Source organism: Galeopterus variegatus, unplaced genomic scaffold (genome assembly GCF_000696425.1).
Source record: "Galeopterus variegatus unplaced genomic scaffold, G_variegatus-3.0.2 Scaffold1309, whole genome shotgun sequence".
Lineage (NCBI taxonomy): Eukaryota > Metazoa > Chordata > Mammalia > Dermoptera > Cynocephalidae > Galeopterus > Galeopterus variegatus.
In genome coordinates, this window is record NW_007727420.1 from 76,291 (window position 1) to 96,511 (window position 20,221).

Consider the following 20,221-nt stretch of genomic DNA (forward strand, 5'->3'; position numbering starts at 1 on the left):
CAGGCACCAGGTCCAGAAACACAGTTGTCCCTGTCCTCCACACATGCTTGGCACACAGTAACAGGAATGACGAAGATGAATCTTCACAACACCTCTCGAGGGGACCTTGGTCATTTTTAGTTATCCAGTATCCATCCTCCTCTTCCTAACAGTACCCTGATTTCCTTTTGGGGAGATCCCACATCGTATAGAGTCTTCCTGATCTGAAAAATCCCGAGATAAATTCTGGAGTTCTCTCCTCCCACTGCAGTATACACTAATAATAATAATAATGATGATAACATCAACTGACATTTATTGAGGCTTTCTGAATGCCAGGTATTGTTCTAAGTTCTTTACACATATCACTTCATTTAATCTTCAAAGTAAACCTAGAACACAGATGCAGCTCCCAGCTCATTTACAGAGGACAAAAGCAAGGCTCAGAGAAAGAGGAACTTGCTAGTAGGCAGGCAACTGGGACTTGAACTGAGATAGACTGGCCCTGGAGGTTTCCTGCTTTATCACTGCCCTTTATTGGACCATGCTTTTCACCACATGAATACAACCACGGCTGGATGCAAGACCTCATCTGGCCAATACGGTCATTACCTCCTGCGTGGAATGGTGCTAGGGTGGAAGGATTGGTGGAGTTGTTCACGCTGTAGGTGAGGTCCTGACAATCACGTAGCTACTATTCTCTTTCCTGCCTGATTCCAAGTCCAGCTCTCCAGCCTTCACCTCAATTCTGTGGTCCTCAATAATGTATCCATAAATTCTCCTTTTACCCAAGTACCAAAGAACCTAATAGATATAAGAACAAGAGATGATATATCAGTTAGCTGCTGCTGTGGAACAAAACACCCCCAGAACTTAGTGGAGTAAAACAATGAGAAATTATTTCTTACAATTCTATGGGTCTACTTGCAAGTTCTCCAGGTCTGGGCCAGCTTGTCTGGGACCAGAGTGAGGCTAGGATGGCCTTACTTGTCCATCTGGTGCAACCAGGGCAGCTCACCTGTGTCTCATGTGGCCTCTCACCCTCCAACAGCCCAACTCGGGCTCTTTCACGGTGCCCTCAGAGTTCTAAAGAGCAGCAAGTGCCTTCCAAGTCTCTGCCTGTATTATGTTTGTTATTGTCCCCAGTGGCTAAGACAGGTCACACAACCATGCCCTGAGTCAGGGTGGGAAGAGACCACCAAAGGGCATAGACAGAGGGAGGAGAGTAAAGGCCATTTTTAACATTTACCACTGGTGGGAATTCTTAGAGGTAGCTGCTATGATGATCGCTATTGCACAGATGGGGAAACTAAGGCACAGGCAGGGAAAGCGACTCTCCAGCAGCACACTGTGAGTGAGAGGCAGAGCAGGGATTTTCCAAACCCGGTGGAAGCTCTAACCTCAGTCCACTGTTTAAGGCAGGGCTTGGTTTTTCTCTCTCTGATGTGAATGAAAGCGATATAATAATCTCTCTTGCAATAAGGAAAATGCAACAGTAAAACATTTGTTGTGCAAAATTAGTCAGTCCTATTTCCTGTGCCGAGTGTTGCCCTGGGATAATTGCCTTTATGTGCAGAAAAATAAGAGAGGGACCTGAAATCACTTTCCAGAGCCCAGAAAGGTCGTCGTCTTTAAAAAAATCAATTACCTATTCCCACTTCAGAGAAAACACTTCACAGACACATTTTACATTCTAAGTAGTATTCAGTGCTCCTGGCTGAAATCTACCTGAAAATTCTTCTCAGGGACCAAGCAGCCAGACAGAGGCTCCCAATTACCTTGGTTATCGACGTTCAGGTGCAGGATGCAGTGGCCATCTCGATAATGAACTACTTTTCATCCAGCAGAAAACCCAGAGTAGAATAAGCATTGGATATGGTTTCCCCTCTCCATGCCTGGTCTGCCATCGACTGGGGTTTACTGCCCTCCTTGCCCTACACTTAGGGTCACATAGAAAAGTCACTGAAGAAACTCTCCTCCTCTGGGTCTGCCACACATGAGCTTTGGTGTCAGAGAGACCCAAGTTCAATCTTTGTTCTGCCACTTTCTCATTGTGTGAAATTGGCTAATGATTCAACAGCTCTTGGCCTTGGTGTTCTCATCTGTAGAATAGGAAACTTCCCCAGGCCACATCCCAAGCTGCCAGCCCTTCAGCTTTGTGCTCCCTAATTGCCCTGACAGGGCCCACCACCCATTCACCCGGCCCAGGGGCAACAGTGTTGCAATGAGCTCTTGCGGGTGGCAGCACTTTGCACAAAGGCAAGGACAAGGGAGCTAACATGTCAAACACTTTCTGTGCACCTTGAGCCTCGACCACCTCACAGTCCTATGTGGTGGGTACTTCTGGAGTAGGGCTGCCTTGGTTCAAATCCCAGCTCCACCACTCACCAGCTGGCTGACTTCAGCAAGTCACTTAATGTCTTTGTGCCTTGGTTTTCTCATCTGTATGATGGGGTTACCCATGGTGCCTACCTCATAGAGTAGATGCCAGGAGCGAGTAAGTAAATACCTGCCAAGTGCTGAGAGAAACACATAGTGTCCTTGTCCCCAGGGGATGGGAGGAAGAGTATGAAGGAGTGGAGGTCAGTTCCACCTTCAATCTATTGAGTTTGAGGTGCCTTGGGACCGGTGAGTGGAGATCTGGGCACATTTGGGTGAAGGCGCGAGGCACTGATGATGGATGGAAGGCTAGATGGAAATTGCACTGGGCCTGCAACGGGATGGGAAACAGTCAGGCAGCCCCTTTCTCAGAGAAAAGGGCTGTGCGCCTGCAGAGGGCAGAGTGTAAGATGCTGATGGGCTGGAGGCGAGCCCTGGCCTCGGCCACACCTCTTTGAGAACTCTGTGAGAAAGGCCCGAAAACTCTGCCCGCTCACGCCTAGGCCAAGCCCGCAGCCCTTGGGTCAAGCCCTTCCCCAGTCCTGCAGCCTCCAGGGTCCTCTATGTTTAACATGAGAACAGTGATGTGCAGTTGTGGGTGTTGAGGAGATGAGAAATGTGTCTGCTGCATAAGGGCAGGACCCAGAGAAGGCGCGAAGAGTCAGTAGTTGGGGTCCTGACCCCCATTCTCCCCTCGTCCCCAGCCCATCCTGGTGGCGTTACTCTACCTTCCTGGCCCAAGCACCACCACCTCTGCCGGGGTCATGGCGCTGGGCTCCCGGCCCACCTCCCTGCATCTCCATCTGTCTCCCACCCAAATCTATTCCTAACATAGAAGCCGAGGGACCCCGTGCAAATGGAACCCAGATCCCACCAGGCTTCTCAAAACCCTCTGAAGTCTCCCCTGCCACTTGGAGGAGGAGGCTAAGGCATTACAATGGCTTATAAGGCCCCTCCTGACCTTATGCTTCCAATTTTATCGCTTCCCCTTGCTTCTTCCACCGCAGCTACCCTGGCTTCAGACCCGCCCAGACCCTCCATTCAGGCCTCTGGAACTTGCTGCTCCCTGTCCCCAGCCACTGCCTGGCTCACCCCCCACTTCAGTCAGGCCTCTTGCAAATGCCACCTCTGTAGGGAAGCCACCTTGACCACGACCCTCTTTATCGTGTGGGCCTGATGTCTCTTTCTTTGAAGCACTCACCGCCTAAAGCACACTTGTATTTATGTCCGTCTCCCCGCAATGGGCTTTAAGTGCCAACAAAGCAGAAACTGCAGGAATGGGTAACTCTGAATCTCCAGCAGTTGGCATGGGAGTGGCTCACAGTGACTGTGACCATAAGAATGGCTTTCACATGTTGACACCTGAGAATGAGCATGGTGTCCCATAACTCTATGAGGCCAGAACCAGTACGATTCCCTTGGCAGACAGAGGATGACCTGCCCTGGGTCACTCTATGTCTATGAGGAGGCCTGAGGAAGTGGACTATGCCCACCGAGGCAGCTAAGGCTTGAGTCTCAGCACAGGAAGGTTCAGTGGGCAGATAGGCAGTGCCTCTAAAGGAGCACCAGGAGCCCTGAGCATGTGCTGGCAGGTGGACAGGAGAGGCTCAGCCTCCTGGGGTGACCAATGCCTGGGTGGGGCTGAGGCCCCAGGCAGCAGCATCCAGGACATACCAGGCCTGAACTCCACCCAGGCCCCGTGTGCCCATCCAAGCAGGCTCCTTTCAGAGCCAGTGGGCCGGGTGAATGGGTGGTGGGCCCTGTCAGGGCAATTAGGGAGCACAAAGCTGAAGGGCTGGCAGCTTGGGATGTGGCCTGGGGAAGTTTCTCTGGGCAAGCACAGAATAAAGGCCCTGCCTGCCCCTCTCACCCCTGCCTGGTGCCAGATTATGTAATGTGTTGATGCCACAAGTGGCATCCACCCAGCCCTCTGAGAACTCTGCCTACACCCCAGGAAATGAGTCTCAGGAGACTGACCTAGCTGGCTGGACACCCCCCAGCTGCCCAACACATGCACGTATACACACACACGGATATGCGCACCCCCATGCACGCACGCACGCACAGGGCTGTCTAAGAGAAAGAAGAAACCTAGTGTTGCAGCCATTCCCTCAAGCATTCTTGGTTGAGCACCTATAGGTAGCCAGCACTCCTCCAGGAGCTGGGGATACGGCAGTGAACATGACAGACAGAAATGATTGCCCTTGGGGAACTGGCATCTACTGGGTGAGACAGATGAGAGGCAGGACACACGGGCGGCGTGTGAGATGGGGACGTGTGCTCAGGAGAAAGGTGGAAACAAGGCCAGCCAGGAAGGTGGAGGACAGGGCCCGGGCTGGGCAGATGACAGGCGAGGTGGGGGGAAGCATTTCAGGACAGCGAACAAGCACAAAGGGCTTGAGGCAGGGGTGTGTATCCTCAAAATAGCACCAACGCTGGTGGGGTTGGAAAAGCACATGTGGGCAGAAGGAGAGGAGATGAGCCAGGGACAGTGCAATGGCAGACTGAGGGCCTCGTGTGCATGGTTAGGACTTGGGTTTTTGCTCAGTTCGAGGCACGCCATTGCAGGGTTTCAGCAAGCAGATGTGAGGGCAAGTCTGTCAACGTTCACGGTACATGGCTGCAAGGCTCTCATCTGCAGATGGAGCTGGTGACCCTGTGCCTCTTGAGGTTGTTGCAGGGGCTCAGCAGGACACTGCAGCCTCTCCACTGCATTCGTTCCCCATATTTGCTTGTTTCCCCTGCAGCTGGCCCATGCTTGCATTCTGAGCAGGAGAGGAGAGGGAGGGGACACCGGCAGGAGGAGATAACCCCCTGCTTTGAGGGGCCTAGGCCAGTCAGGCAGGCAGGGCTGTGGCTGCTGCGAGGAGGAAGAAGCTGCCAGGCAGCAGGCGGGAGGGCAGGAGAGGCCCAGGGACTGCCTGGAGCTCAAAGTCAGAGCCCTAAGCTGACTCTCGGGGCTGGAAAGAGCCCTCTGGACCCGCCGCCCCTACCTGTTCCTCTCCAACTTTTAATTTGAATAACTTTCATACTTACAGAGAAGTTAAAAGAATCATACAATGAACACTCATTACCCTCCCCCTAGGCTCTCCAATTGTTACCATTTTTCCACATTTGAGCTCCTTTTTCTCTCTCTCTTTCTCTAGATAGATAGAGGCTGATTGGTTAGCTCAGTTGGAGTTGGTGCTAACACCAAGGCCCAGGGTTCGTTCTTTGTATCGACCAAATCCCCACCCCCGCAAGAAACGTGATAAATAAAAGATAGATAGTTAGATAGATATAGAAGTATAGGGACAGATATCATAACACTCACCCCTAAATACTTCAGCATGTATCACCTAAAAACAAGGGGCATGCTCCTATACAACAAAAATACCAAGCGTTTAACATTGTTACAACACTAGCATCAGATATCATTACAATACTATTATCATTCAGTCCAGATTCTAAGTTTCCCAAAAGTCTTGATAATGCTCTTTACAGCTGCTTTAATTTTACTTTTTTCAATACAGGATTCCATCAAGGACTAGATATTTCATTTGGTTGTTACATTCTTTTCGTGTGTAATCTAGAATTACTCCCCACCTTTTTTTTCTCTCTCACGACATTGACATTTTTCAAAGAGACAGCCCAGTTGTCTTGTAGAATGTCCCTCAATTTGGGTGCATCTGATTGTTTCCTTGTGATTAGATTCGGGTTAAACATTTTGGGCAATAACATTGCAGAGGCGAGGTGCATCCTGCACATTGGCATTATATAAGGAGGGCAGCATGCCAGTCTGTCCCATCACTGGTGGATGCTAATGTGATCATTTGATTAGAGTGCTTCCAAAAGATCTCTACTGTACCGCTAATCTTTCTCTTTGTAAATAATAATTTATCTGCATGACATTTGAATAACATGAATATCATGTTCCTTCACAAATTTTCATACAGTGATTTTAGCAGCTATTGATACCTTGCCTGAATCAATTATTGCATTGGTGGCTGCAAAATAGAGATTTTCTTAGTTCTATTATTCTTTCTACAAACTTCTGTAAAGTTTTCCCCTGTCTTCCCCCTTCCTCCATTTTGTAGTATTACCACACACTTATGAGTTTTATTATTATTATTACTCAACATGTTAAAAATCCATTATCATCTCTGTTCTTTTTTTTTTTTTTTTTTTAAAGATGACCGGTAAGGGGATCTCAACCCTTGGCTTGGTGTTGTCAGCACCACGCTCAGCCAGTGAGCAAACCGGCCATCCCTATGTGGGCTCCGAACCTGGGGCCTTGGTGTTATCAGCACCGCACTCTACCGAGTGAGCCACGGGCCAGCCCTATCTCTGTTCTTTTTTTTTTTTTTTAAAGATGACCGGTAAGGGGATCTCAACCCTTGGCTTGGTGTTGTCAGCACCACGCTCAGCCAGTGAGCAAACCGGCCATCCCTATGTGGGCTCCGAACCTGGGGCCTTGGTGTTATCAGCACCGCACTCTACCGAGTGAGCCACGGGCCAGCCCTATCTCTGTTCTTTTTTGATGCTCAAATTGTTCCAACTTAGGTCTGTGAGAGTCCCTTCAAGGTGATTGTATGTCCTCCTCTTCCCTTTTTTGTAAACTTTTGAGGCGCAGTTGACATACAATAAATTGTACATATTTGAAGTGTAAAACTTAGTAAGTTTTGACCCATATATATGCCCATGAAACCATCACCATATTCCAGAGTGAACATATCCGTCACCCCCAAAGTCTCCTGCATCTTTGTAATTCTTCCCTCTAGCCCCTCACCATCCTCAAGCAACCCTTGATGTGCTGTCAGTTATTATAGATTAGCTTGCATTTTCCAGAGTTTTATATTAATAGAATCATACAGCATATATGCTTTTGTGTCTAGTTCCTTTACTCGGCATAGTTACTTTAAGATTCATCCATGTTATTGTGTGTATCAGTAGTCCTTACTTTTTTGTTGTGAGTACCATTCTATTGTATGGAAATAACACAACTTGCTTATCCATGTGTTGATTTGCTGATGGACATTTGGGTTGTTTCCAGTATGGGGCTATTACAAATAAAGCTATGAACATTTGTGTAAGTCTTTGTATAGACATAGGTTTCCTTTTCTCTTGTGTAAATACCTAGAACTGGAATGGCTGGATTAATTTTTAAGAAATTGAAGAAGTATTTCCAAAGTGGTAATACCATTTTCCATTCCTACCAGTAAGGTATAAGAGTTCCCCTTCCTCCACATACTTGCCAACATTGGCATGGTCTGTCTTTTTAATTTTAGCCACTCTATCAGGTGTGTAGTGGCAACTCATTGGGGTTTTAATTTAATTTTAAAAATTGGAATTGAAATTTAATTTCCCTTAATGGCAAATGATGTTGAACATCTTTTTAAATTTTTTGAAAATTATTTATTTTTTTAATTGACACATATTGCTTGTACATATCTAGGGGGTACAGAATTATATTTCAATACATGTATGCAATGTGTGATGATCAAATCAGGGTAATCAGCATATTTATCATTGAAAAAATTTATAATTTCTTTGCGACGAGAACATTTGAGCTCCTCTCTTCTAGCCATTTGAGAACATACAATAAATTATTGTTACTTATAGATGCCTAGCGTTACGGTAAACCACCAGAACTTATGTCTATTGTTGATTCATTCACATTGAATTCACAACCAACAACACCATAACTCATGCCAGAATGAAGCTTGTCCAACACACATATTTTCTCCATGAGGCATGTTGGAGCCTCCTTGCTCATAGAAACACTAGGCAGCACTTCACACCATGCTTGGACCAACAAAAAGCTCAAATGCAAAAAACACAGCACTGTGAAAGAAAACAAAGACAGTGAAAAGGACACAAAAACAAAGACTGTGAAAGGACACAAAAAACATAGACTGTGAAAAGGACACTTGTTTACAGTGTGAGAGTTAAAACAAGAAGGCAGAGAGCTGCCTTGTTTGACTTCAGTTGAGATGTGCACATTGGGCTACTCAAATTTTTTGCTGCCCAGCCTGTGTCCATGAATGAGTGCAACAGCACCACAATTATTGATTTTGGGGTTGCAAAGAAATCTTTCTGTGTAGGTGAATTCACAAGTAATGAGGATCAACTTATATCTTTCCTTTTATTTAGATTTTCCTTAATTTCTTTCAGCAGTATTTTACAGTTTTCACCATATGTCTTCGGTATCTTTTGCCAGATTTATCCATAAGTAGTTCATAATTTTTGATGATATTGTAAATGGTATTACTTTTTCTATTTCAATTTCCAATTATTCATTGCTAGTGTATAGAAATACAGTTGTTGTATATTGATCTTGTACCTGGCAAACATGCTAAACTCAATTAATTCCAGTCATTTTTTGCAGATTCCACTGGATTTTCTACATAGATAATTGTGTCATCTGCCAATAAAGATGCTTTTAGTTCTTTCTAATCTCATGCTTTTTGCTATTTTAACTGCTCTCCAAAGCTGGCTGGAGCGAGGGTGGAAGGGTCTCAAAGGAACAGTCCTGGAAAGTGAGTTTGGGGCCCCAAGAGCAGAAAACTGGCTGGGTTCCGGGGTACAGGCATCAGGCTTGATTCAGCAGGCATCCATGGCTAATCATCTATTGTTCTCAGATTACTGCTCATTTGATGACCCAGGAAAATACAGTACTATTCTGTGCTGGAATTGGGTGGCCTCCTCTCCCAGGCCCCATCCAGTTCTGGCTTAGCTGCCTGTGCAGAATCAAGAGACACAGATGTTCAAAGGCTGCATTCCACCAACAGAGCTAAGACCAGATCCCATGTCTCTTAGCCCCTCAGATCCAACAAAAGTTCTCAGAATATGTCCTCTATATCCCACATCTGACTCCACAGGCTCTGCCTAGTCTCTTTTGGTATTGTCATCTTGTGACCAGAGCTTGGCACTCAATAGAGGCTCAGGAAACATTCATATGATTAGGGGATACAGGTCTACATGTATTTCATCTTTGAGTCCCCACTGCCCTGCAGAGTAGGTGCTCAATGTATGCTCAAGGCAGGCAGCACAAAAGCAAAGCTGGTGTGGAGCAGCTCTTTGGGTCCATTGAAGGAACCAGAGCTTCCCCCACCCTCTGCCCACTCAGTGTTCAAAGCACTTTATTTGTATGAATTTATCTAACCCTCAGAATAACCCTGGGTTGGTGTTCTTATCATCTTCTTCATCTTAGAGATGACGACAACAAAGATCAGAGAGGTTAAGTAAATTGCCCATGATCACACAAGAAGTGGCAGGCTTGGGACTCTAACCTAGGCACAGTATCTCAGAGCCCATTTTTATAATTACCACAAAATACTGCTTTATGCATCTCTTCTGCATCCCCGGCCCTAGAACATGCTGGCACATAGACAGCACTCAATACATACTTACTGAATGAATGGCATGCCAACAGACGACAGCCCATGTCTACGACCCTTCCAGCATCATGTAGTCCTGCCAGATGCACCATACAGGTGGCTATTGTCCCAGTTCTAATTAATGCTCCCTGGATCAGGCCCTCTGGCTGAGAGGAAGAGCTAATTTCTTCCTTTTTTTTTTTTTGAACCCAGGTCTGCAGAGCTGTTATTAATAATGCTAATACGTAATCTTTATTAGAATGAGCCAGAGGCACACTCAGTGTGGCAGAGCAGCTAGTTTTCCATCCCAACATCTAGTTTCCCCTCGACCTTAATAACAGGACCATTGCCCCTTTATTTTCCAGCCTCCTGGGCACCAGATGTGGCCATGTGACTAAGTTCTAGCCAACAAGATGTAAGTGAAAGTGTTTTGTGTGTCTTCAGGGAAGGTTCCTTAAAGGACGAGGCACACTCTCTTCCTCCCTCCTATTCTGCTGCTTCTTGGGATGAGGATGAAATGCCTGATGCTCCAGCAGTCATCCTGGACCAGGGGGTGACCTTGAAGATGGAAGCCACTTCCTGAAGAGAAGACAGAGATATGATCTCTGATGACTTCATGTAACCAGCATGATAGCCCTGGGTTGCCACCTCCACATTTATGTGAGAAAGAAACCAAGTTCTATCTTGTTTCTTATGCTGCTATTTGGGGTCTCCTGTTTGTGCAGTAACAGGTAATCCTCACAGACACAGGTGCAGTTATTCTCCTCATTTTACATATGAGGAAACTGAGTCCCAAAGAGGTAGAGCAATTTGATTTGAACCCAGGCAGTCTCACGGTAGAGCCTGTCTATGGAACCACTAAACTACAGGTGCCTCACAGCTGAATGCTAATTGCATGTATTAGGTGCTGGGTAAACAGTAGCTGGAGGCTGCTGTGCTCTGCCAATGTGGGAACCAGGAATGTGAGGGCTTTGGCAGTCTCCTTGGTCTGCTGGCTGGGGTAACTGCTCTCTGTGTTCTTACCACATTCAAGTTTTCTGGGCCTGGGCCCTACAGCATTTTGGCAGGGGATTCAGACTGTGGTTATTAAATTCTTCATATTCTGGTCTGCCCTCAAGGAACCAGTAGGCAAAGCAGAGGCAATTATTGTAGGCTTTTGCAAGAGGGAAGTGATTCTAGCCCCATGTGAAACAGGATGAGGCTGCTAAAGTCCCCTGAAAGGGAATGAGGATTTTAGAGCTGCAGATCAGTCTTGTTTAGCATCTTCCAAAGTGGGCTCTGAAGCATTTTCCCCAAAACGTTAGTATAAGGAGATGATAATAGGTAGAAGCATCAGTGACCCAAGAAGCTTGAGAAACAGGACTATTACAGGACTTCTCAGAGCCTTTAGCACACACCGGCACATTCCAGGAGGGGAATGAAATATACAGCATTCCTTAACACTGTTTGAAGTTGGAGCCCTTTTATTTGAGGAGTATCTCACAGGATATCTTTCTGCTTTTAAAAACACTGTCGATACCATTGAGGATAATTTACTGCATGCCAAGTACTGTGCTATGTATTACATATGTACTATCTCGTTAATTCTCAGAAAAATCTATGGCATGGGTACTGGTCTTGTTGCCATTTTATGGATGAGAAAATTGAGGCTCAGAGAGTTAACATGCCCAAGGTCACAAGACTGTAAATAGTAAAGCAGTAATCCAAACCCTTCTGTCTGATTCCAGAATCCACCACATTATTAGGCCAGAGAGAGAACTTGCTGCATCTTGCACAGCTGGTATGAGGCCATGATGGATCTGATTCAGATGTCTTGCCTCTCATTCCAATTGTTTTTCCATACTTTGCTGCTTCTAGATTCATGAACTTGTCAGATGGTGGGTGATGCCCATCTCCCTACACTGCACTTCCCTACCACACACCCAGAGCTGTGGCCGAGGGGCCAGGTGGAGATGAAGCAGAACCTCTGGGCATGGTTCTTGCCCCATCATCAACATGCCATGACCTCTCCTTCACCTCTGTGGACCTGACACATGGACTAATCCCTGGGCTGGAACCATCTGTTATGGGCCATGCTGTTCACCTAGAAGCAAGCCTGAGATCACTCTAGGGGTGCAGTTTTCACATTTTTTTTTTTTTTTTTTTTGTGACCGGTAAGGGGATCGGAATCCTTGGCTTGGTGTCGTCCGCACTGCACTCAGCCAGTGAGTGCACCGGCCACCCCTATATAGGATCTGAACCCGCGGCGGGAGCGCCGCTGCGCTCCCAGTGCTGCACTCTCCCGAGTGAGCCACGGGGTCGGCCCAGTTTTCACATTTTGAAATGGTTCGTGTTAGTCCATTTTCTGTTGCTATAATAGAATACCACAGACTGAGTAATTTATAAGGAAATGAAGTTTCTTTAGCTGATGATTCTGGAGGCTGGGAAGTCCATGAACATGGTGCCAGCATCTGGTGAGTGCCTTCTTGCTCTGTCATAACATGGCTAGGGCATCACATGGTAAGAGCTCAAGAGCATGCCAGGTTGGATCTCTCTTCCCTTTCTTATAAAGCCACCAGTCCATCATGACCTCATCTAATCCAAATTACCACCCAAGAGCCCCCCTCCAAATAGCATCAACATACGATTTTGGGGGTTAAGATTCCAACCCATGAAACTTAGGCAACATATTCAAACTACAGCATGGTTGAAGAAAAATAAAAAGAAGATTTTGTGATACTGGTGAAAATTACATGAAATCCAAATTCCAGTGTCCATAAACAAAGTTCTATTGGCACATTGCCATGCTCATTTATTACATATTGTCTATGGCTGCTGTGTGTTACAATGGCAGAGTTGAATAGCTGCAACAGGGGCCCTAAGGCCTGCAAAGCCTAAAATATTTGCTTTTTGGTCCTCAACAGAAAAAGTTTGCTGAACCTTCGTTATGGGTCAAATGTGTTGGAAGTTCAAAGTCCATGTATTGGAAACTTAAAATCTTCACTGTAACAGTGTTAAGAGGGTGGGAAATCCAAGTACGGTATTTGAAAGGTGGGGCCTTTTAAGAGGTGATTAGATTTGAGGACCGTGCCCTAATGAATGGATTGATCCATTCATGGAGGAATGGGTTGACAGTTTAATGGGTGGTCATCAGCATGGTTCTGATGGCTTTAAAAGGACAGTGAGAGAGCAGGTTAGCACTCTCACTCAGTTCATTCTCATCATGTGATACCTTGTGTTGCTGTAAAAGAAGGCACACCCCAGATGTGCCTCTTGGACTGTGGACTTCCCAGCCTCCAAAGCTGCAAGAAATAAACTTCATTTCTTTATAAATTGCCCAGTTTCAGGTATTTTGTTATAAGTAACGGAAATAGACTAATACACCCCTGTCCCCCATGAAAGAAGTCAAACCCCAATAGTATCATCATTCACATCTGGTGATTTCCTTCTCAAGTAGCTGGTTTTATTCCCATGTCTCAGAGGTTGATGGGAATGAAGTGGCCTGTGACTAAGCCTCAGGAATGGAGAGAAGTTGCAGGCCAGGCAGAGGGGATGGGGTGGGGATCAGGAGGCTGGGTTCCTGTCCCAGCGCTGCCCTCTACCCTGCAGGCCCCAAACAAGTTCCTTCCACTGGGGCCATGGAATAACATGCTCTGATATAATATGCTCTCATCCATCTGCTTAATACACATCTACTTAATAAATATATACTAAATGTCTACTACATGCCATATCAGGCACTGCTTAAGGATATATGTATGCTTATACACAAACATGTATACACACAAATGGAGATAGACGTGTGTGTATACATACATATATATCTATGTGGGGGGACAGAGAGATTATTTATATATATATATATGTGTACTTTAAAAAGTTCATGGAGTCTACCCACTTAGCTCAATTGGGAGAGCGTGGTGCTGGTAACACCAAGATCAAAGGTTCAGATCCCTGTACTGGCCAGCTGCAAAAAAAAATCCCAAAAAACAAAAAACGAAGTTCATGGAAAGATCTGTATTATCTTTTAATTCTATTTTTCCATAAACTTTTTGAAGTACCTTCGGACACCCTTGCATATATATTATGTATGTAACATATAAAACTTTCTGCTAGTGATAAGTGCTATAAAGAAAAATAAAGCCTGTTAAAGAGGTAGTGACATCGAGATGGTGTTTCTCCAAATAAGAGGGTCAGGAAGGATCTCCCAGGTGACGTGAGCAACCCTACATGGAGCAATGCAGTAATAACGCAATCCAGGTAGAGGGAACAGCAAGTGCACAGGCTGAGATGGGAATGTCCTGTGTGCTAAGGACAGCAGTAAGGCCAGGATTGCTTGCGAGCAGGGCCTGAGGGGGTGCCTGGGTAGCAAGTGGGCCTGAGGAGCAAGCAGGAGGAAGATGGAGAAGGACTATGTGGGCCAAAGAGAGGGGTCTGGCTAATATCTCAGGTGGAGTGGAAGCCTAGAGTGTTCTGTGCCATGGCATGACCCATACTGATGATTTCAAAGGAAATCTCTGTTGTGTGGAGACTGGATTGAGGTGGTGGGTCTCCATGCCTTAGGTTCTCCTTTGGATCCTCAAGGAGGGATATGATGGTATAAAGTCCTTCCAGGAGGCAGGCAGATGCTGCAACTCCAAGTTGAAAGCTGGGAAAAGGTGAGTGCGCCATGCCCGCTATGCCTCAGAACACTAGGCTGTCAATGGTCCACTGATGCTGCAGGCTGAGGGGATCCAGCATGCCTGGAGGGCTCTGGGCTCAGGTCAGGCAGCAGTGAGGAGAGTGGGCCCTCAGGCTTCACCAACCTCCATCAGGCCCGGCACACTGTGATGTGCCTGTCTTCTCTGAGTCCCTCCACCTGTGAACAAGGAGCTCCTTGCTTGAAGAGCCTGCCCAATCCATGAGCCCTGAGTAGGTGGCCGGGAGTGGGTATTTACCACGGGACAGCTGGAGCAGGGTGGGAGGGGAAGATTAGTGAGGGCCTGGATGTCTAACTTCTTCCTGCACTGGCATAAGCACCAGCCCAGTTCAGTATGCCAGATCCTTCCCTCTAGGGTCTGGGTGACACACCTCTCTCAGCACAGAGCTTGGAGCTCAACAGACCCTTTGTTGTTGCAGTGCTATGTCCAAATGCTCCTCCATCCACACCCAAACACAACACGCTGTGAGCTCCCCAAAGCCGCTTTACTTTTGAACCCTATCCTAACTCCACAGGGAGGGGAGTGCTCATTGAAAGGGTGCCCACCATGTACTTTGCATGAAAAATCTTTAGTCCTGCTAAACATCCTATGAAGTGGATGTTTACTACTTTGCAGATGAAAGATGAAGTCAGAAAGGTGATCTGCCTCAAGGTCAACGAGCCAGTAAATAGCACAGTGTTCTTTTAACTCTGCTAGGCATAGGTTAAGCACTTGCTGATTGAGTCAAAAATCCAAAGCATCTATTGTCTACTCTCCCCTTATTACCATTAATAATGCAATGGTGCATTATTAATGTAATGCCATCTACAACAAATTTAAAGATATCTACAACAACTGTCACCACTTAACACGCACTAGGCCAACTGTAATAAAAAAGACAGACAACATGGCCAAAATGTGGAAAAGTTGGAACCTTCATGCACAGCTGGTGGTAATGGTGCTGACTCTTTGGAGAACAGTTTGGCAGTTCCTCAAAAAATGAAACAGTGACCATATGATCCAGCAATTCTGCTACTTGGTATATACAAAAGGAAATTAAAAACTTAGGTCCAGGGGCCGGCCTGTGGCTCACTCGGGAGAGTGTGGTGCTGATAACACCAAGGCCCCGGGTTCGGATCCCATATAGGGATGGCCGGTTCGCTCACTGGCTGAGCGTGGTGCTGACAACACCAAGTCAAGGGTTAAGATCCCCTTACCGGTCACAAAAAAAGACAAAAAGGAAAAAAAAAAAAAAACAAAAAAAACTTAGGTCCAGGGGCCGGCCCGTGGCTCCCTCGGGAGAGTGTGGGGCTGATAACACCAAGGCCCCGGGTTCGGATCCCATATAGGGATGGCCGGTTCGCTCACTGGCTGAGCGTGGTGCTGACAACACCAAGTCAAGGGTTAAGATCCCCTTACCGGTCATCTTTAAAAAAAAAAAAAAAACAAAAAAAACTTAGGTCCATAGAAAAATTTGTCATACAAACGTTCATAGCAGCATTACTCATAATAGCCAAAAAGTGGAAACAATCCAAATGTCCGTCAACTGATGGATAAACAAAACATGCCACATCCGTACAGTAGAATACTATTAAGCAATAAAAAGGAACGAAATACAGGCTCCAACATGGATGACCCTTGCAAACATTACACCAAGTGAAAGAATCTAGCCATGAAGTCCATATATTGTATGATTCCATTTATAAGAAATGTCCAGAATAGACAAATCCAGAAAGAAAGTAGATCAGTCAGGGGCTACGAGCATGTCGGGGTGGGGTGGGGTTGCTGGGAAATGACTGCTAATGGGTATGGATTTCTTTTTGAGATGATTAAAAATGTTGTAGAATTGGATAATGGTAATGGTGGTACAACTCTTTAAATAGACTTAAAACGACTAAACTGTAAACTTCAAAGGGATAAACCTGTTAATAAAAAGCCAAACTTGTGAGTTGTTCTTCTTCAAGCTCTAGGATATTATCCAGGCTAAGGATGAAGTACCCTTTGTAAGGAGCTTCATCCCCAGCAAACACTGGACACTAAACCCTGGGCCTGGAATGTAGCCTGTTCACTCTTAGATTAGGCAGGAAGCTTGTCTTATCTTTTCCTCTAACTCACACATTCCAAAGTCCTGACTCCATCCTTGCAGGGATTTTATTTTTCCTGGGTTCACCAGGTCTCCTGGGGAAAGTCCCTGTATGGTGAGCTCTATGTCAAACATCACCCTTACCTGAATGGTAAGCCTCTGCAGGATTGCACGGTGCCAGGAGGGTCAGTGCTCAGCGTTCTGCAGACTCCAGTAAAATCCTGAACCTGTCTCTTCAGGGAAAGGAAACCTGCAGAACCATTTATTGAGAGCCTACCATGTGCCGAGCTCAGTATTAGGTTCTTATGTAGCCTTCAACTGCTCTGAAGGCATCTGAACCATGTCCACCTCACAGGAGGAAGTGGATGCTAAGCCAGGCTGTCACCTGTTGCAGCTGGCGAGAGGCAGAAAGAAGTCCTGTTCTTCCCAGTCCAAGCACTCACCCAGCAGTCTTGATTTCTCTGAGCTTTATTTTTGTCATCAGTAGAGGAGCACACATCACAACTATCACACAGCATGGTGGGGGTGTCAGAAGTGCCTGACTTTTAATAAATTCTAATCTTCATGGGATGTGGTTTTTGCTGGCCCAGGCAGAAAGGAAGACAGGCTTTGTGCTCTATTGCCCATTCCCAACCCAACCACTATGGCCTGGCCCGATAGCCCCCATTTGCTCTCAGACATGGATGCCACCACCTCAGCCCACTCAGCTGCTCTGACCTTCTCTTGATAGAGCCTGCCTCCCCAGAACTTGACCCTTACCTTTGCTGCTGTGGTACGGGGACCCGTCTGTTCTCTACACTGAAAGTCCTTCAGGGGTAGACCTTGTAGAACTGCAGGGCTGCGGTGGAGAGGGGCTTCAAGGTGTGTGGAGGAGGGGCCACAATGTTTGCTTAGGCCTTGGGCCCCTTGCAAGAGATCAGGCTTAGTCTGGATCCAGGACTCCCCACGTACTAGCTGCACCATATCAGACAGGTTCCTTCATTTCTAAGTGCTGGTTTTGGGGTGAGGAATGGGAAGACCAGTGGAAGGCCAGAAGGAAGTTTCCCGAAACACAGAAACACCAAGGAAGCCGAGCACCCTCTTTTCCCCTGTCACCCACCAACCGGGACCGGGGAGCTGTGACCTCTCAAACAGGTGGCAACAAAACCACAAAACACTTGTTTTCAAATCACATATGGCTTTTTTGATCCCATCAAACAACTTTATTCACACAAACGTCCCTTAATTTACAAAGCCTCAGTCATTCATACACATTAGGGGGATCCACAGTGTTCAAGGAACTTAAATATAATGTATCATACCAACCCAAGTAAACCAAGTACAAAAAATATTCATATAAAGTTGTTCACACGTAGGTCCTAGATTACCAGCTTCTGTGCAAAAAAAGAAAATAAAGGAAAATAGATTTATTAACTAGTATTTGAAACTAACTTTGTGCCTGGCTTAAAACCTCCCTCACACCCGTCTGTCCCACATGAGTGTTAACAAGTTATTGAAATATACTCCCCTGCTCTGATGGAAAGAAGCCCCAGAAGCACAAAAGATTTCTTTCATATGTCCCTAAATAAACTCCCTTTCTCTGTGGTTTCTCTTGGAAAAGAACATGGGGACCTCCCTTTTAATAGTCCCTGCAATCTTAGGGGGCCCTTGGGCACCCAACGGCAGTGGATTCATCTCTTGGTGATGTTTGTGGATGCTAACGTGGCCAATCCTATGTCACACCTATTGGTTGCCCCTGGGGGCACCACTCCAGATAGGAGCCCCCTGTTCTTGAAGCCTAGGTAAGGCAGGTCAGAGACGGACTCACGCTATCCTAAGGGCTGTGCTACAACCTGGTATGGGAGGATGGCAGAGCAAAATTCTCTGGGCTTCAGCCTCCAAAACCCAGTGGCCTGAAGAGCTGAATGACGTAAGCTTGGCTGCTGTGAAGTTGCCAGGTACAGGAGACTCCCAGCAGTCATCTGTCTGGGGGCTGCCACATCTCTGGGCTTCAGCCTCCAAAACCCAGTGGCCTGAAGAGCTGAATGACGTAAGCTCGGCTGCTGTGAAGTTGCCAGGTACAGGAGACTCCCAGCAGTCATCTGTCTGGGGGCTGCCACACAGGTCTGGGAAGTAGAACGAATCAAAGGGAAGGATAATCCAAGAGGCCCACCTAGAGTAAGAGTCACAGTGCCCCCAGATGTGAGAGGAGGAGGGGCAGGTGAGCAGGGTCGACGGTGGGAGGCCACTGGTGGGCAGGGCTGGAAGGGGCAATGTGGAGCAAGGCAAGGGCAGAGGGTTAGGGTCCCTTCCTTAGGGGGTAGCAGCCTGGCTCCTGCTTTCCCAAGTTTCCGAAAGATACCCCAAGGCTAAAATCCAGACATCCATGGTACTAAGATCTGTCTTCTATAAAGGTAAACAGCCAACAGCATAAAAGGAAGATTCCCACAATGTCAGCTCTTTTCCTTTTCTTAGAAAAAGATTCAAGCAAAAATAATCTTATTGCTCCAAATACTGGTTTTCTAGGATACGAGACAGCTGATATGTCAAGGAGCTGAGGATCTTGGAGAAAGGGAATGATCGAGGTGGGGAACATCCAGGGCAGAAGGCTGTGGGGAAGGTGGCGAGCAGTCTCAGCACCACAGGGCCGGGGAGCAGGACAGCGAAGGGCGCTTGCCCCTGCCCTAGGCAGCTCTGTCTTCATTCGCTCTGGGGCTACCACTGGCAGTGCCATAAAGGGGAGCAGCCCCTGTCCAGAATCACATGTCTACCCAGTGTCATTTTTCTAGCTGTAAACAGGGTATTTCTTAAGTAAACATTGAATACTCTCCCTCAGAAGGGAAGCCATGGGGCGAACCCTGACTGGGTGGGTGGGAGGAAAGAGTTCCCGTTCTTCTGTCCCACAGCCTCTGGGATGAGATGAGGCTGAGGCCTGCAGCCTTAGTCCCCGGTGCCCAGGAGTAGGGCAGATAGAGCCAGTCTCGAGTAAACCGATGGTTGCATCCTCCTGGCTAGAGGTAAGAGGTGGAACCTGCAGGGAGCGAGAAGCAGAGTGTGTACCTGTCTAAAGCAGCTTTTCTGTCCTGGGCAAAGCTGGTAGTGATGTCTCGGTGGTGGGGGAGAGACGTGGCCCTCAGGTGGGGGACATGGGGACAAGAGGGAGGATCCTTTCCCCATGGCTATCTGCAGCAGGAGACAGAGTGCAGGTGACAGACACATAGGGAGAAAGAAGCCACACACTTGCAGCTGAGCCAGGAGGTCTGGTCGGGGAGGATCAGGAGTAAGGCACTACGATCTGTCCTGCTGATTCCTCTTGCCGATAGGGAGACGGAGCTTGGGCCCATAGGGCTGAGGCCAAGCTCCTCCCTGCAACATGCTATCCTTTTTGCAGATCTGAGGAGAGGACGACTCACTGCTGTTTCAAGGTTTGGAAACTCCTAGAACTTGGACAGGTCTAGGGGAGGATCAGGAGTAAGGCACTACGATCTGTCCTGCTGATTCCTCTTGCCGACAGGGAGACGGAGCTCGGGCCCATAGGGCTGAGGCCAAGCTCCTCCCTGCAACATGCTATCCTTTTTGCAGATCCGAGGAGAGGACGACTCACTGCTGTTTCAAGGTTTGGAAACTCCTAGAACTTGGACAGGTCTAACAAACTTGGTGGCGCTGAGATGACGCACCACAGAGTGGCTGGTAGGCCCAAGCCTAGGGTGGGAGGCAGGAGGAGGGAAGCAACAAGGGGAAGCTGATTCCCGAGGGGAAGCGGTAGAGAGGCCTGCGGAGACCTC